The 14,005-nt window shown below is 39.8% G+C and overlaps 1 long non-coding RNA gene across 1 annotated transcript; it reads right to left on the reverse strand.

The window, feature by feature from the left end:
• Window positions 1-459: 459 nt before the first annotated feature.
• On the reverse strand, window positions 460-2,657 carry LOC106020230 (uncharacterized). Its single transcript, XR_001195662.5, has 4 exons — window positions 2,528-2,657; window positions 2,205-2,297; window positions 1,407-1,559; window positions 460-1,263 (listed from the first exon to the last, which is right to left on the reverse strand). It is a non-coding gene; the product is annotated as an uncharacterized lncRNA (long non-coding RNA).
• Window positions 2,658-14,005: the final 11,348 nt, after the last annotated feature.

The following is a 14,005-nucleotide window of genomic DNA, read 5'->3' on the forward strand; positions in this document are numbered from 1 at the left end:
TGATTTGTATTCACAGGAGCTATGAAAAACACCAAGTAGTGCCTCAAAGTGGTATACAGTATACATTAAATATATATTTCTCCTGAGAACAGGCTTCATGCATGGCTGTACATCCCATTTCATGAATGGCAGAACCCTGTGGACTGATGTCTTACATTTTGTCCTTCTTGGCTCTTTGCCCTGTGACTGACATCTGTTCCCCCCACTCTGGGTACACCTTTACCCATCCTATACAAGTATTCAATGATCCTTTATTGCAGTTCTAGAGCTACTTCCTAGCACTGGTTTTGACTCTGCTCTGCCAGGTTGCTGTAGTGTAGCCAGCGAGAGCACATCTCACCTGAGAGTGCTATTGTCCAAGCCCACCTTCCCACCCTGTCACTGCCCTTTCCACTCCCACTGAGCTCTCACAACGCACCCTGAGATCAGACAAACTCCAACATGTTCCCCCTCACCAGCACATTGCTCTAAACTAAAATTTCATCTGCTGGTAGAGCCATCTGTAATCAGCTGGCAATTTCAGCACAAAGGGAGCACTGCAGAGGCACTCCTTTCATTTTAGCAATCTTCTAATGAGCATATATCAGAAGGCTTTGAATTCAAAAATCAGAGGCAGTAAGCACCTGTAGCACCCCTCAATGGAGAGCTGTTTGTGCTGAACAGTCCTCTATCAATCAATTCCATCCTCCATCTCAATTAGTAGGCTAAACATAGCCAGGAATACCTCACATCAGGCTTCTAAATGTGGTGTCCAAAAAGGGAGTTGCTAAACTGAAATCCCTAGAAGCTATTACAGTGAAGAAACAATTATCTTTTCCTTCAGCTCCTTGACATAAATATAAGAAACATATGTGAAATGTTTTTGTTTGTTTGTTTGTTTTCAGAATAAATATACATGTAAGTCAGCATTCAGGAAGCCTCCAATAAGGCTTTGAGGCAATTGGTATATTAACAAGTTGTGGAACTTGGTCTGAATTTTTGTGTAGACCCGTGTGGTGCCAGGAGTTGGACTCGATGATTCTTATCGGTCACTTCCAACTCGAGATATTCTGTGATTCTATGATTCTCTTGCTGAAGATTTTGAAGAACTGGGTAAATATCTGTCAGGAATCGTGTAAGTCTATTTAGGAGGGAGGGGTGGAGGGGTAGGGGGAGACTAAAGGGAAGTTTCTTAAGGTTCTGGTTATCTCTGATTCTCTGAGATTAAATGTGTCTAAAAACATCAGGCCAAAATAGAAGAGACAGTTTCCTTTTAGGACAATCCTAAAAGAAAAACAAAATTATTGTGCTACACAGCACTGCACTGAATTCAGCTGTAAAAGCCAACATAACAACATTCAACTAACTGTGCATACAAAATGCACACACAGTTATCATAGCCATCATATGACTAAATGTATATTTACCTAAAGCCATTACTTCCCTAGCCTTGCATTTTTCTGTAGGCATTGACTGATACTTGCAATTATGGTGATTCCATGCATAATTCAGGGCAAAAAGACTGGGTCAGGTTCATAATGTTTTGGGGTTTTTTTTTCCAAAGAAGCATCAATCTTCTCCTTAGAAAGAGAAAAAAACAGTGAAAAACTGATTAATAAAAATAGCAAGCAAGCAAGCAAGCCAGCACCTCCAGCCCAAGTGTGTCGATTATAATTCATTCCATTTCAGCTGCAATATTCAAAACATATCATGAGCACCATGCAGTGACGCATATATATCCATGCCAAAGGAATGTGTATCACAGAGCAGTATAGCATATACTACAGTGACTACCTGGATTTTGAATCCCCATTCCTTCCTAAAAATATAACAACTTCAGCAAATTCTGTGGCATTAGTCCAGATTTATTTTGGTGGAAGAGTAAGGAAACGCAACTGCTGAGCTGTCGGTTTCCCTGAGAAGTCATTCAATGAGAAGTTCTAACAGAGAAAGGTTTAGATAAAAACAGCGTAGAAATCTAAAGATTAAGAGTGTGTTGGGGAAAAAATAATAATAATAGTAACCTAACATAACCCAAAAGGTTTTGAATGACTGATGGTAGTCATGATTATTTTATTTTGATATCTGGATTGCCTAGTCGTGCCATACATATTGGAAGTCTGGAATGGACATTTCAATGTTTTGCCCAATCCATAATGCTTTTGAAAAAGTTATTTTTCTACCCATATTTAAGTGGAAAGCTTTCTAGAAACTGGGGAGCTTACCCTGAAACAATTTTTCAAGTATGGTTTTGTTGACGTTACAGAATCCCAGCTGAAATTTTTCATGAGTCGTCTCCAGAGATGATGCATAATCGGCTTAAAAGAAAGAGAACACAGATAAGACTAAATCATCCTTCCCAGTGTTACTGAATTTGCAAAAGCAAGCCATTTCTAGTCATAACTAGAACTAGTCATAGCTCTGATGCTGTTGTTTTGAGTCTTTATATTTTATATATATATATTAAAATATATTTTTGGACTTAATCAAAATGCTGATATGTTATGAATTAAGACAAATTTCATGGAATCAAGGAATAAATCACTACCTATTCTGCTTTAGAGACCCTCTGGCACTGACATGCCTTTCTGAAGGAAAAAAGTAAACAACAGAAAGGGAAGCCCTCAGCAGAGGTGATCTCAGCTGAAGGCAGAAAGAACTGACATTAAATAGGCTAAACCCCACCCAACACATTACAGGATTTTAGCTTCCTAAGAAGCTGCAAGTATTCACAGTTGATGGCAATAACCTGGTGATAAAGAGGGTGAAACAGCAGCTTTCTGCTCTCATTCTCTGGATTTAATATTGAGTCCCTAAAAATGTAGAATATCATGTTTTGACCCTTGACAGATTGAGTAGTGATGATCCTGCAGAACACGCTACTGATAATCTCCGTATTGCTGCTACAAATGCCAACAGAAGCTCTCCTCCTTGTCGAGTTTGGCCCTAAGGTAGCCAAGCTCTTGAATTCATTTTTAAAGGCTGTACATACAAGAGTGCTTGAATGGCTCAGGGTATGTTATCTGGGCTTTTGACCCTTGCAGATCACCTTCATCAACTAGCATTTCTTTAAGCCTTCATCTAGCTGAACTTTTTGGCTGTCTACTGGATGAATGCAGGCTTGAGGAGATGGGCAATGCAGTATTTGAAAGGCCTTCAATTCTTCATTTCTACATTGAACTGGCTTTTTTTTTTTTTTTTTTTTTCCTCAAAGCAATATTTTCAGTTTGGCAAGACCAGAATTAGCACTTATTACAACACTGTGTTCACCTCTTATTGTCATGCTACAACATGAACATGAAATTTACTTGCAGACTTTCATTAGTTTTGTTGAGAAGCAGTTTGAAAATGGAAGATGGATATTTTAAAGTGTACTGGATTTTCAAACTAACATCCAGTGAAGCCAGCACAATACCTGTCAAAACTTCACATCTAGTGGCTGCCGTTCCTCTGCACATCCTACTTTTTATCCCAGCCAAGATCTAAGCAACTTTTATTCAGACTCCAGAGTCAATAGAAGGGACACTATATTCCAGTAACAGTTAACTGGGAGTTATAAGGACTGAGGATGGCCAGTGCAGGAGCCCAGCACACTAGCTGTTTCCTCACAGCAGGACTGGGAATTGGGAGAGAGGGGGAATACATGATTGAACAGAGTTTGCATGTTAAGAGTATCAAACACAGCTACCACATTATTCTCAGGGGCAAATTAAATGTAAGGGCTAGCCCTTCATGCTGTACAGGAGGACATCACAGTTCTTGTACAAACATACATGCTCATGTATAAATACCATATATACTTGAAAGTGCACCCAGACACACATACATAAGTAATCTCAAGATCCATATTAAATTGCTAGTAAGGAAAAAAATAAATAAATAAAATAAAAAAATGTTCCCAGTTTAAACTCTAAAGATAAAACACTTACTAATATTGAACATGTGTATTCCACATAGCTGTTTTGAATACTTCAGTTCAAATATTATCCATAAATATCAGGCCTGAGCCTGAGCCCACCACACCAGACACTTTCCTGAAGCTTGAAAGCTGTTTAATCTTCTTTTCTGGCCTCTCTGAGATAACTTGCGAGTAGATTCTGTAAGCTCCTTATGTTGAAAGGTGAGCACAGTGCAAAGCTAGAAGTTTGCCAGATCCTTTCAGAGGGTGGACACATGCTGAGCTGGGCCAGTTATGACAGTACTATACAGTCAGTAAACATTGACAGACTTCAGAATTTTGTACAAAAATCTGTGTACACTGAAGCAAATATATATATATTAGGCATTTCCTCATGACTGTAAGAAATTGCTAGGAAATTACCGAGAGAGAAAAAAGACAAATATTTTTAAATGAATGTTCTAAATCTTTCCCTTTGTGACTGATTGAAATGTGAGTTATGAGGTCTTGGTTCAGCCTTTTATTATGAGACACTGAGCTTCTGCAGGGTGTTTTTCTCCTTTCTTTAATTTAGATCTGTGAAGAAAGAGAAAAAAAAAAAAAAAGCGTGAAATACAAATAAATGACAAAGCACTGAGAATTAGGCCATTTGTCTGTAAAACTAGATATAATCCCCAAAATAGCAAAACACAGAAAAATGCATCAAAATGTATTAGAGATGACAAGCCATATATTGCATGGGCTATTTATGCAACTGTAGATCACATACCAGTACCAGTGAGTCACAGAAGCCTAACATAAAATGTAAGAGACATCATACAGATTAATGTTAATTAAAATGAAAATTACTGTTAAGTCCAGCATTTTGCTAGATGTGGTTACAGATTAAAAGGCCAGTGAGATGTTCACAATGATGAGCAAAATAAAAATTTTCACCTTGGAGGTATGTATATATATATATATATATATATGTATATATATATACATTAATATATTGCTAGTAGGAAAGAGTGGTGGAAAAAATATCATTCCCTGTGAACACACCATTTTAAATGCTAAAGTGATCTTCATTTCACAATACCTCTACTGGGACTGTACATTCATTGTAAAACCCCTTAGCTGTTGCCTGATGGAGATACTATATGTCTTAAGACCAATGTGCAGACTTCATATTTACCCAGTTCAGTTCTCTTGTGCTTAATGTTTCAACACAGTTTCACTTGGGTTCAACTACCTCTAAATACTGGGGCTCAAAGCTAAGGCAGGCAGCCATAGGGCAGCGGGGCAGCCTGGTGCAGGGACCTCCTCTGGTGGTCTTGTCCCACCTCACCCGGAGGTGATCAGCATGGCCAGGCTGGGGATGGCTACAGGGACAGGACAGCTCTGGATTCACAACAGGGAAGCAAGCATAGGATCAGCATCAGAGATGGGCAGGCACAAGTACCTGATGTTTCCTTCTAGAAGTCCTGAGATCACCAAATTTACCTCGACAACAAAAAATAGAAAATATGGCAATACAGGTCTGATGAGTGTGGTCTTCAGCCTCAACTGCAGAGAGCCACCAAAGAAAGGAGCTGTGCTGTAAATTAATACTGTGACAGTTTTCTTTCCAGTGCCCCTCTGGCATGTTTTCACAAAGCACCATTTGTTTTTGACTGAGCTTTGTGACATTGTATTCTGTCCAAGTTTAAATACACACATAGGACATTTGCATCCTTGCACTGTTTCTACACAGCAAGAGGTCCATAAAACTCGTCAGAGTTTCTCTTAACTTACCTGAGCATAAGAGGTCAGACCCACTCTTCTGATCACTTTCATCTACCAAATAGCGAACATGCTTCTACAGAGGCCAACATTTAAGGTCTTAGTGATGTAATTAACTGCCACAGCCACTGGAAATGTTAAAAAAAAAAAAAAAAAAAAAAAAAAAAAAAACACTTTACATATAGGAGGAGAAGAAGGAAACACTGCATGTGCTGCTTTCCTCTCTAAGGAAATGAGGTATTTCATAATGAAAGTTAGAGGGAATTTTTATATAATTTTTATATTCCTTGAGTTTTGTGATTAGATCACCCCAGTTTCCTATGATGATAAACTTAGGCAGGACCATAGATCAGAGCACAGACCTGGCAGACAACACACATGCAGCCACCAGTGCCACAAGACCTCTAAGGTAAGATTTGTGGAGTCACCTGAACTGAGTCAAGAAGGAGCTTGAAAAAAAAGCATTGCCATTCCCAGTCTCCCAAGACAGGCCATCCTTTTGACCTGTGAAATTTCAGATCAATATAGTAACTGTTTATGTAATTATGATATTGTTTGTTAAGGTAGCGTTCAGTGCCCATTAAAAGATTTCTGCCTTGTTAGATTAGATGTACTCCAGTCTATCTTGGACCTGAAAGGGTTGTACCCTTTCTGGATAACATTTGTAACTAGAAGAGAAAAGGTCATTCATAATTATTTTCCTGGTGTACTGGCTTAGCTACTCATCTGATTTATCACGTGTCCTTTTTGACACAACACGAAACAATAAGAGAGTTAGATTGTCTTTAGGGAAAACAGGCATTCAGCTCGCAGAATACATCAGTTTCAATAACACACTTCAAAGGAATCCAACTCCTTTCAATATATTCAAGGATTTGTTCACCAGTTTGGGTTGAGCTGCTTGCAAAATAGATAGAAGAAACCTCTTTGTGTGATATAACCAGATGCCATTTCCAGAGCCTGTGACATATGGGCCTTCAGACGTGGAGATAATCACAGAGGATAATTCTTGAGAGCCCGTTAGGATTCCAGAGGAGCTGTCTTTGCCATGTGGTGCTTGCTGATGTCTAAATATGATAAATTCACTCACTTTATTTTCAAAAACACAGCTGAAAGATTTTTAAAAGGAGTAACAAGAAAGCAAGAAAGTATAAACCCTAACCACTCAATCAAAGTGAAAAATATATTCCTGATTCCATCCAACTTCAAGGCAAATTAATGAACTAAATAGAAATCTGCAGCTGAAACTCACTGATATGAGAATAATCTAATTTTCCACAATGAGGATTTCAAGGGAGCCTACACAAGCTGTTGTTCAGTACAGGGTTTGGGCAGGCACAGGGTATACCCCAGTCTTTAAAAACACTACCCCCACCCCAAAAAAACCCTCAACCTTTGTATTCAGCATAAGAAGCAAAGAACATAATGCTTATGTCCTTATCACAAAAGGTATTTCAAAAATATCTCTTCAGACAGAAGCTCCAAAGTACCAGCTTCCCCAGCTGTGCACATGGGGTCCAGGATGGCATTTTTTTCATATGTCATTCCCACTCTGATAATGGCTCCCCAGCACTCACAAAAATAATCCTCCAGGAGGAGAAATGAAAGTAGATGGTTAGGAGTGTCTAAAACACCACTGACGTCTATACTACACATCTTCACCCTGCACAGGAGAGGGCCAGAAATCCTCCTTCCTCCATGGATGTGGCTCCTTTTAGCTACCTCCTACCAACGTGCCTGGGAAAGGTTCTGGGTATGTGTATGCAAGGGCTGGAGTGTGGAGAAGACTACAGCAGCATTGGTTTGATGTACTCTGAGCAGGCTTTGCACCTACAGGAACTACCACATGCGTTCATGCTTTGTGCAGGCCAATGGCCACATACAACTACATTTCATGCAAAAGCCATTGCTCTGCTGACCTGCAGCATAAAACTCAGAGTAGAGATCTCAGACATTCTGAAATGAAGGACATGGGATAACACCAATATGTCAAGGCTACAGGCTCACCTGAAGGCCCGAGAGAAGGAGCCAGCCTGCTCTGGAGGGAATATGTCTTAAATAGTATGGATGCAAGTTAGTTTGTGCCCCTTGATCTTGAGGCCAGAGTTTGATTCCCTGCCATGTTAGTAGCATAAGCATAACCTGTAAATCACTCCACCAGTCTGATACACCTAGTGAATGGCACAGAACAGGATCTATGGAGCTAGAATTTTCTCTGGACAGTACTCTACATCTAAAAAAAATAAAATAAAATAAAATAAAATAAAATAAAATAAAATAAAATAAAATAAAATAAAATAAAATAAAATAAAATAAAATAAAATAAAATAAAATAATAAAATAAAATAAAATAAAATAAAATAAAATAAAATAAAATAAAATAAAATAAAATAAAATAAATAAAATAAAATAAAATAAAATAAATAAAATAAATAAAGGATGACATGGTGTCACCCCTTGAAACTCTGAAATAGAAAATATAATGGTGTTCACCATGGTAGCTGAAGGATTTTAAAAGATTTAGAGTGTAGGAAAAAGTAGCACCTTCATCATTGGCTGATGAATCTGTATTTCCCGTAATATATTTGTGATTATATTAGTTGTTTTTTCTTCTGACATAAAGAATCTTTCTCTGGTTTGGTTTGGTTTGATTTGGTGGTTTTCTTCTCGGTGCAAGGCAAAACACAGTGGATTAAATAGCATCTTTTACTGTACAGACAGTGAAAGCCCTTCTGGCCTCCTAGATGCATGAAAGCAGTATGTGTGAAAGTGGTACCAAAGTCTCCCACAGACATTTTAAAAGTGATGTAATTTGAAAACTGCTTAGTACCTTGATAATACTCACCCTAGCTAGATAAAGGAAACTAAAATACCCATGCTGGAGCTAGAAGGGGGTCAGCTGCTGGCAAGCATGCCTTACCTCTAGGACACACTCCATTTGTAGTGCATGGCTACTCACTTGGTTGAGCATAACCATCCAGCATAGCTGCATGAAGAGCATCTGGAAGACCTCTTCATGTCTCTTAGAACCAACCCATCAGAGACCTCTCTATCTACTCAAACAGATTCAAGAAAACCAGTTGCCTTCACTCTCTTATACATGAATTGCCTGAGAGGACAATCTGTTATTTTCTGTGGATTGTATAAAACTTTGTGTGCAGGTTCTGGAAGCCTGTACTTTTAGATATGAGCAGGCAAATGGGGGGAAAAAAGCCTGTTTTCAACTTACTTGTAAGTTTTGAACTGCTCCATAGCTTGACTATGATGCGAGGCAACAGCAAATTTGCATTATCAGCCTTGGGAATGTGAATTTTGTGCATACCATTGTAATAGAACATCCTCTGACTTGAGACAGAAAATAATATGAGCTGTTAACTTTTCACATTTGTCATACCTTCCATTTTAAGAAGAGTACTTCAAGTGCTGTCATTAAACTCATTTAACTGAGGAACTAGAACAAATACATGGGATTTCCATAGTACGGGAGATGCTGATCATTCTGTATTTGTTTTCTACAGAAATTACAAAGAAAAAGGGAATGTATGAATGGAAGGAACAAAAGTTTTGCTTGACTATGATTCAGAAATTTTGAAACTTTTGAATTAAAATAAATCCTCTCTTGGCATTCCAAGAACAAAGTTTTTCTCTTTGATTTACTGGCCTAAAATGAAAATTTTGTTTTGTTCTGAGTCAACATTAATCTCTGTGTTCATTACAGCTGCCAAAAAGCTTTTGAAAATTGTGTCCCCTCATCCTCTTGTTCTTTCAGACAGCACTGTTCCCTGGTCAGGCTTTTGCTTGGTCTCTGTGCACAGCAGAGGCTTAGGAACACCCTGGGTTGTATCACACTGGTTCAGCCACAAGAAGAAACAGACATTGTTTTTCATTTTTCATAGGCACAGCTTCATTGCAGTCTTTTTCTTGTGGCAAATTTCTATTTTGATGAAGCCACTGTTTGTGATAGAAAAACATTTTATGTGATTTTTCCATGGGCTTTTAACCATCCCTCAGAAAATAGATCTGAAGAAAGAGTGAACAAAGATCTATACCACTGAAGTTAGATTTTTCCCTATGAAGAAAACCCAAAGTAATATTTGAATTAATTTGGTAGCTAATTCTTCCTCTGAAATGACAGAGTTTTATCATGAGCTTACTTGTAACACTCAAAGACAGAGAAGCATGGTCTGAACTTAATAAGCCTATATATTCACATAACACCAATGGCTTATTCCATTTTATATGACATGTCATGTAATTTTTAGAATTGAAATATATTTATGTACTTATATAATTAAGGTAGTGTTTTAGGTAAAACAAACAGCATGAATATCAAACTTTGGAACCAGTTCCATTGTACTTCTTGCTTCTAAGGCATTAATTCAATTTAATTCACATCTTTTCCAATTTAGACATATGGGAAGAAAAACATTTTTAATACCCATGGTAAAACAGATGATTTTAAACTTCACGTTCCTTACAAATGCCAGACCTGTTCTTTGTCTAATAATTATACGCTCATGAATCTCAATTATAATTAAATATTGTGTTATTGATAACTTGCTGTCCAAAAGTAAACAACAATATTCGTAGCTTCTCTTAATTTGCTCATTTGCCCTAGTTATTGATCATGCTAGGGGATTGTAACTGGACATCTGAAACAGACAAGACTGATTTTATTACCTGGTTGGATGACATCCAATTTGAATGAGAGGAAGAACAGGTAACAAATGATGGAGAATTAAAAACATCAAATGCATTTTTTGTTGTTTTGTTTTGTTTATCACAGGCAATTTCAATAACTCCCTTCAGCCATTCTGGTATGTGAACAGATCTGATAATGTGACCTCAGAGTCACAGCTGGATTTGTTGGCTCTACACACAGGCATGACAGAATATTACTGTCATCCATGAGCTCCCATGTTTAGGCACTGTACTACGGGCTGGAAACTGAACCCTGACAAGTTCTTATACTATAGAAAGAAACCCTAGATATAGACAGACTTAGGTATGCTCTAATATAGAAGTCGAGATTTCCTTGGTGCTTTCCCAGTGGTGTCTGATGAAAAGCAAGACAAGAGAGAGAAAGGCTCCCCTGTGCCAGCCACAGCAGTTCTCCAGCACTGCAATGTCTTGGTGGGAGGAAGAAAGAGCTTAATGCTGGATCTGGAGATGCAGATCTGAAAAGCAAAATGAAACCCATGTTTCAGGCTTCCCTCACTTGTCAGGGTGGAGGCCTAGGGACTCTGAAGGCATGGCCATGGGGGACTCCTTTTCCCCAGCAAATGTCTCTTCTCAGCTGTGATGATCTGCCTGGGGAACAGGAGCATATAACAAGGAGCAGTTCCCTCTCCTCATCATGGTTGGAGACCTTGTGAAGTAAGGAAGGAATCTCCTCCTTTCATCCCTAGCAGCTGAATTCCCCCGCCACTGCACCAGGAGCTGGCACTGAGGATGGCCTGTGTGAGGGCTGTCAGTGCCAATGTAAATTAAACAGTTACCACCGCAGGGTGACTCTCAGCTCTTCTCCCTGAGCAGACAGCTGCTCCAGAAAACACATGCTCAGGCTGAAAGGAAGAACCGCAGAGGTTTTATTTATAGATGTAATAGGCAGGTGTCTGCACTTAATGCCTGCCCACTAAGAGCTGGAATTGTCTCGTTGCCTGCAATAACTGCGCACTTGATTACTTTCTGTGTACATAATGCATTAATGCATTATATATATATATATATTTATATATGCCTTTCCCTTTGGATTCAGTGCATAACCTCCATACAGCTGTGTTGCCCTCTCTCCTGCAGCAAAAAAATTAGTGATCTTAACAAGAAAGAAAGAAAAAGTACCACAGACAGTAGAAAACTGAACTTTAATGGAGGAATTCATGCTGCGGTTTGTCTGATGTGTTTCTGGACAGCAGAAGAGCAGCACACAGTGAACTTATGTCAGTCACTTTAGTATGAAGCATTTCATCAAGGTTTAGAAAGCTGTGTATGAAATATTAATTAATTACTGCTAAGTCTCACTATACTGTTGTGAAACTGGCACATTGCAATTTTATGCAGCTTGTTTTCAGAAACTGTTGCCTTTTATTTCAGCTACATGATCACAGCAGTCTGCATAATTTATATACGCGAGAGCCTTTTGTAGGGCACATTGGTAGCAAAGCTCCTAAGTGCCACAGGATCTGGGATCTTGTAAAGATTAGCAAGGATTTGTGGGGGTTGGTAAACATAACAAAATTGGTTCCGCTGTGCTTGTGCCATCCATGGTTTTGGGAGTGGCAGATTTGCTAAGATGACTTGTGACAAAGCAGTAGAAGAGCAAAATTAAGCTCTGCAGAAAACAAAGTGAAATTAAAAAAAAAAAAAAAAAAAAAAAACCTTGCTCTTAATGCAAGATGCCAGCTGTACTATGGCACAAGTGTATTTTGAAAGTGTATGAAAATGAACTTTAAGATGGTTTTCATTTGAACACACAAAGAAAGCAAGTCCTTTTGGGAATGCAGTGCTGTGCATCAGTCACCATCAATACCGAGTGCAAGAGCACATACAGCTCTGCTGCCAACAGCCACTGACAAAATGGGGTAGGATTTTTTTCATTTTTCTTGCTTGGAATAAATATTCTGGCATGCCATTTTTACATTACTGAAATGCATCAGCAGAGTGAGAATAATTTAAAAGCTCTTCCCCTCCTTGGAAATACTCCTTTCTTGTTTGAAAAAACACCATCAGGAGAAAGTAGAGTGCTGTGGGGGGGTTCACAGGGCCTGCTTGAGAGGCCATGAGTGTTAATGAGACTTTAAGTCCACTGCATAAGAGCAGACCTCAGCTGAGAGATATTAGGAAGCTCAACCATGATGCACAAGAAGGTAAGCAGCCATGACTCACAAGGAGGACACAGCAGTATTCCTCAAGACCCAAAGATACAAGGGTACGACTAATCCCAGCCAGTCTGCCTACCCGAAAGCTCAGTGCCCAGCCTGCGCCAGGTATCCAGACACCCCCAACCCTCTGTCCAAAGGGATAGGCCCCTCTCAAGGCAGATGGGTCCATCTTCCCATCTCACTTGGGTACCTGCCTCTGCTCCTCAGCTATGAAGGGAGCCTGAGCAATGAGCACGGTTGGACACCAGCATCTGTGCAGCCACCATCAGGCGGGGGACATGCCAACCGAAGAACAAAGCTCACAACTCTTTGCTTTCCGGCTCTCCAGTTAAACTGCTAAAACATGTTGACAGTATGTCTGAATCTTGTTGGAACATCTATGGCAGGAAAACAGCTTATGCCTGTTCCTGGAATTACTTATAATTAGGAGTTGTAATTAGGACATAGACAAACAGTTGGGCTCAAATACATACAGAGGCCTATCCCTGCAGCTGCAGAATTTCACAGACAATCAAACACCAATAATCTCGCCTTGCAGGCACTAATTTTCATAGCCTGTTGAAGAAGCACATGTAATGACCAGCTGAATAATGCTGGCCCCTTTATTGTTCCTTGCTCCTAGGTGATAGTCCACATTCATACCCTGTTGGGACAGCTCACATGCGGTCCCCCTTAGTGACAAAGACCTGTGCAGAGAGGTATGCCACCCAGGCCTGCCCCATGCACAGAATGACAATGACAAAGGTCAGTGACCACCCAAGTAAGCAACTGCTGCCAAGGGTGTAGCACAGACCAAGAACAAAGGGCTCAGGCCCAGGGTGTTTCTGTGGAGATGGAGGTGTGCTGGATGCGGTTTTCTGCTGCTGCTGCTGCTGCCTGGGGAAGGGGACTGCAGAGGCACAGCAGAGGAGGTCACCAGGAACCTAGGAACTTCATTGGAGGAAAGCCCATATGGCAATGCCACATCTCTGACTGCCGTCCTTCGACACTCCAGGCCCATGTGCTTTCTCCTTGGCCAGAAAAGGCAGAGAGATGGGTGCATGGAAGACCAGAGGCACAGGACAAGCTGGGCTGGAAGATCATTTGGAGGGCCAAGAACCTGGAGAACACATGCCACAGACCATGCTGAGATGGCCTGTCCAGACTCTACCTGGGAACTCCATCTAGCACCCTACTGGCATCCGTCCACGAGAATTTGCAACTTACCTGAAGGCAGCATTCAAGAAAGGAAGTCCATGATTTTCACCATGCATTCAGCATCAGTAGATTTGCAGGGAGGCTAAAACAAGGGGAGAGGAGGAGGCAAATTTTGTCAAACGGCCCTTGCTGTTTAGGAGACCAGAGGCTGCACAAATATTTCCAATCAAAAACCAAACTTTCAACCCAAAATCCAAGCTCAACAACTTTCAGAGACATATATTTTCCCCTGCTTTTTTTACTCCCCAGAAGTAAACTTTCAGATGGAAAATAAAAATAATTTAAA

The sequence above is a fragment of the Anas platyrhynchos genome, chromosome 1 (genome assembly GCF_047663525.1).
Source record: "Anas platyrhynchos isolate ZD024472 breed Pekin duck chromosome 1, IASCAAS_PekinDuck_T2T, whole genome shotgun sequence".
In the NCBI taxonomy this organism is placed as follows: Eukaryota; Metazoa; Chordata; class Aves; order Anseriformes; family Anatidae; genus Anas; species Anas platyrhynchos.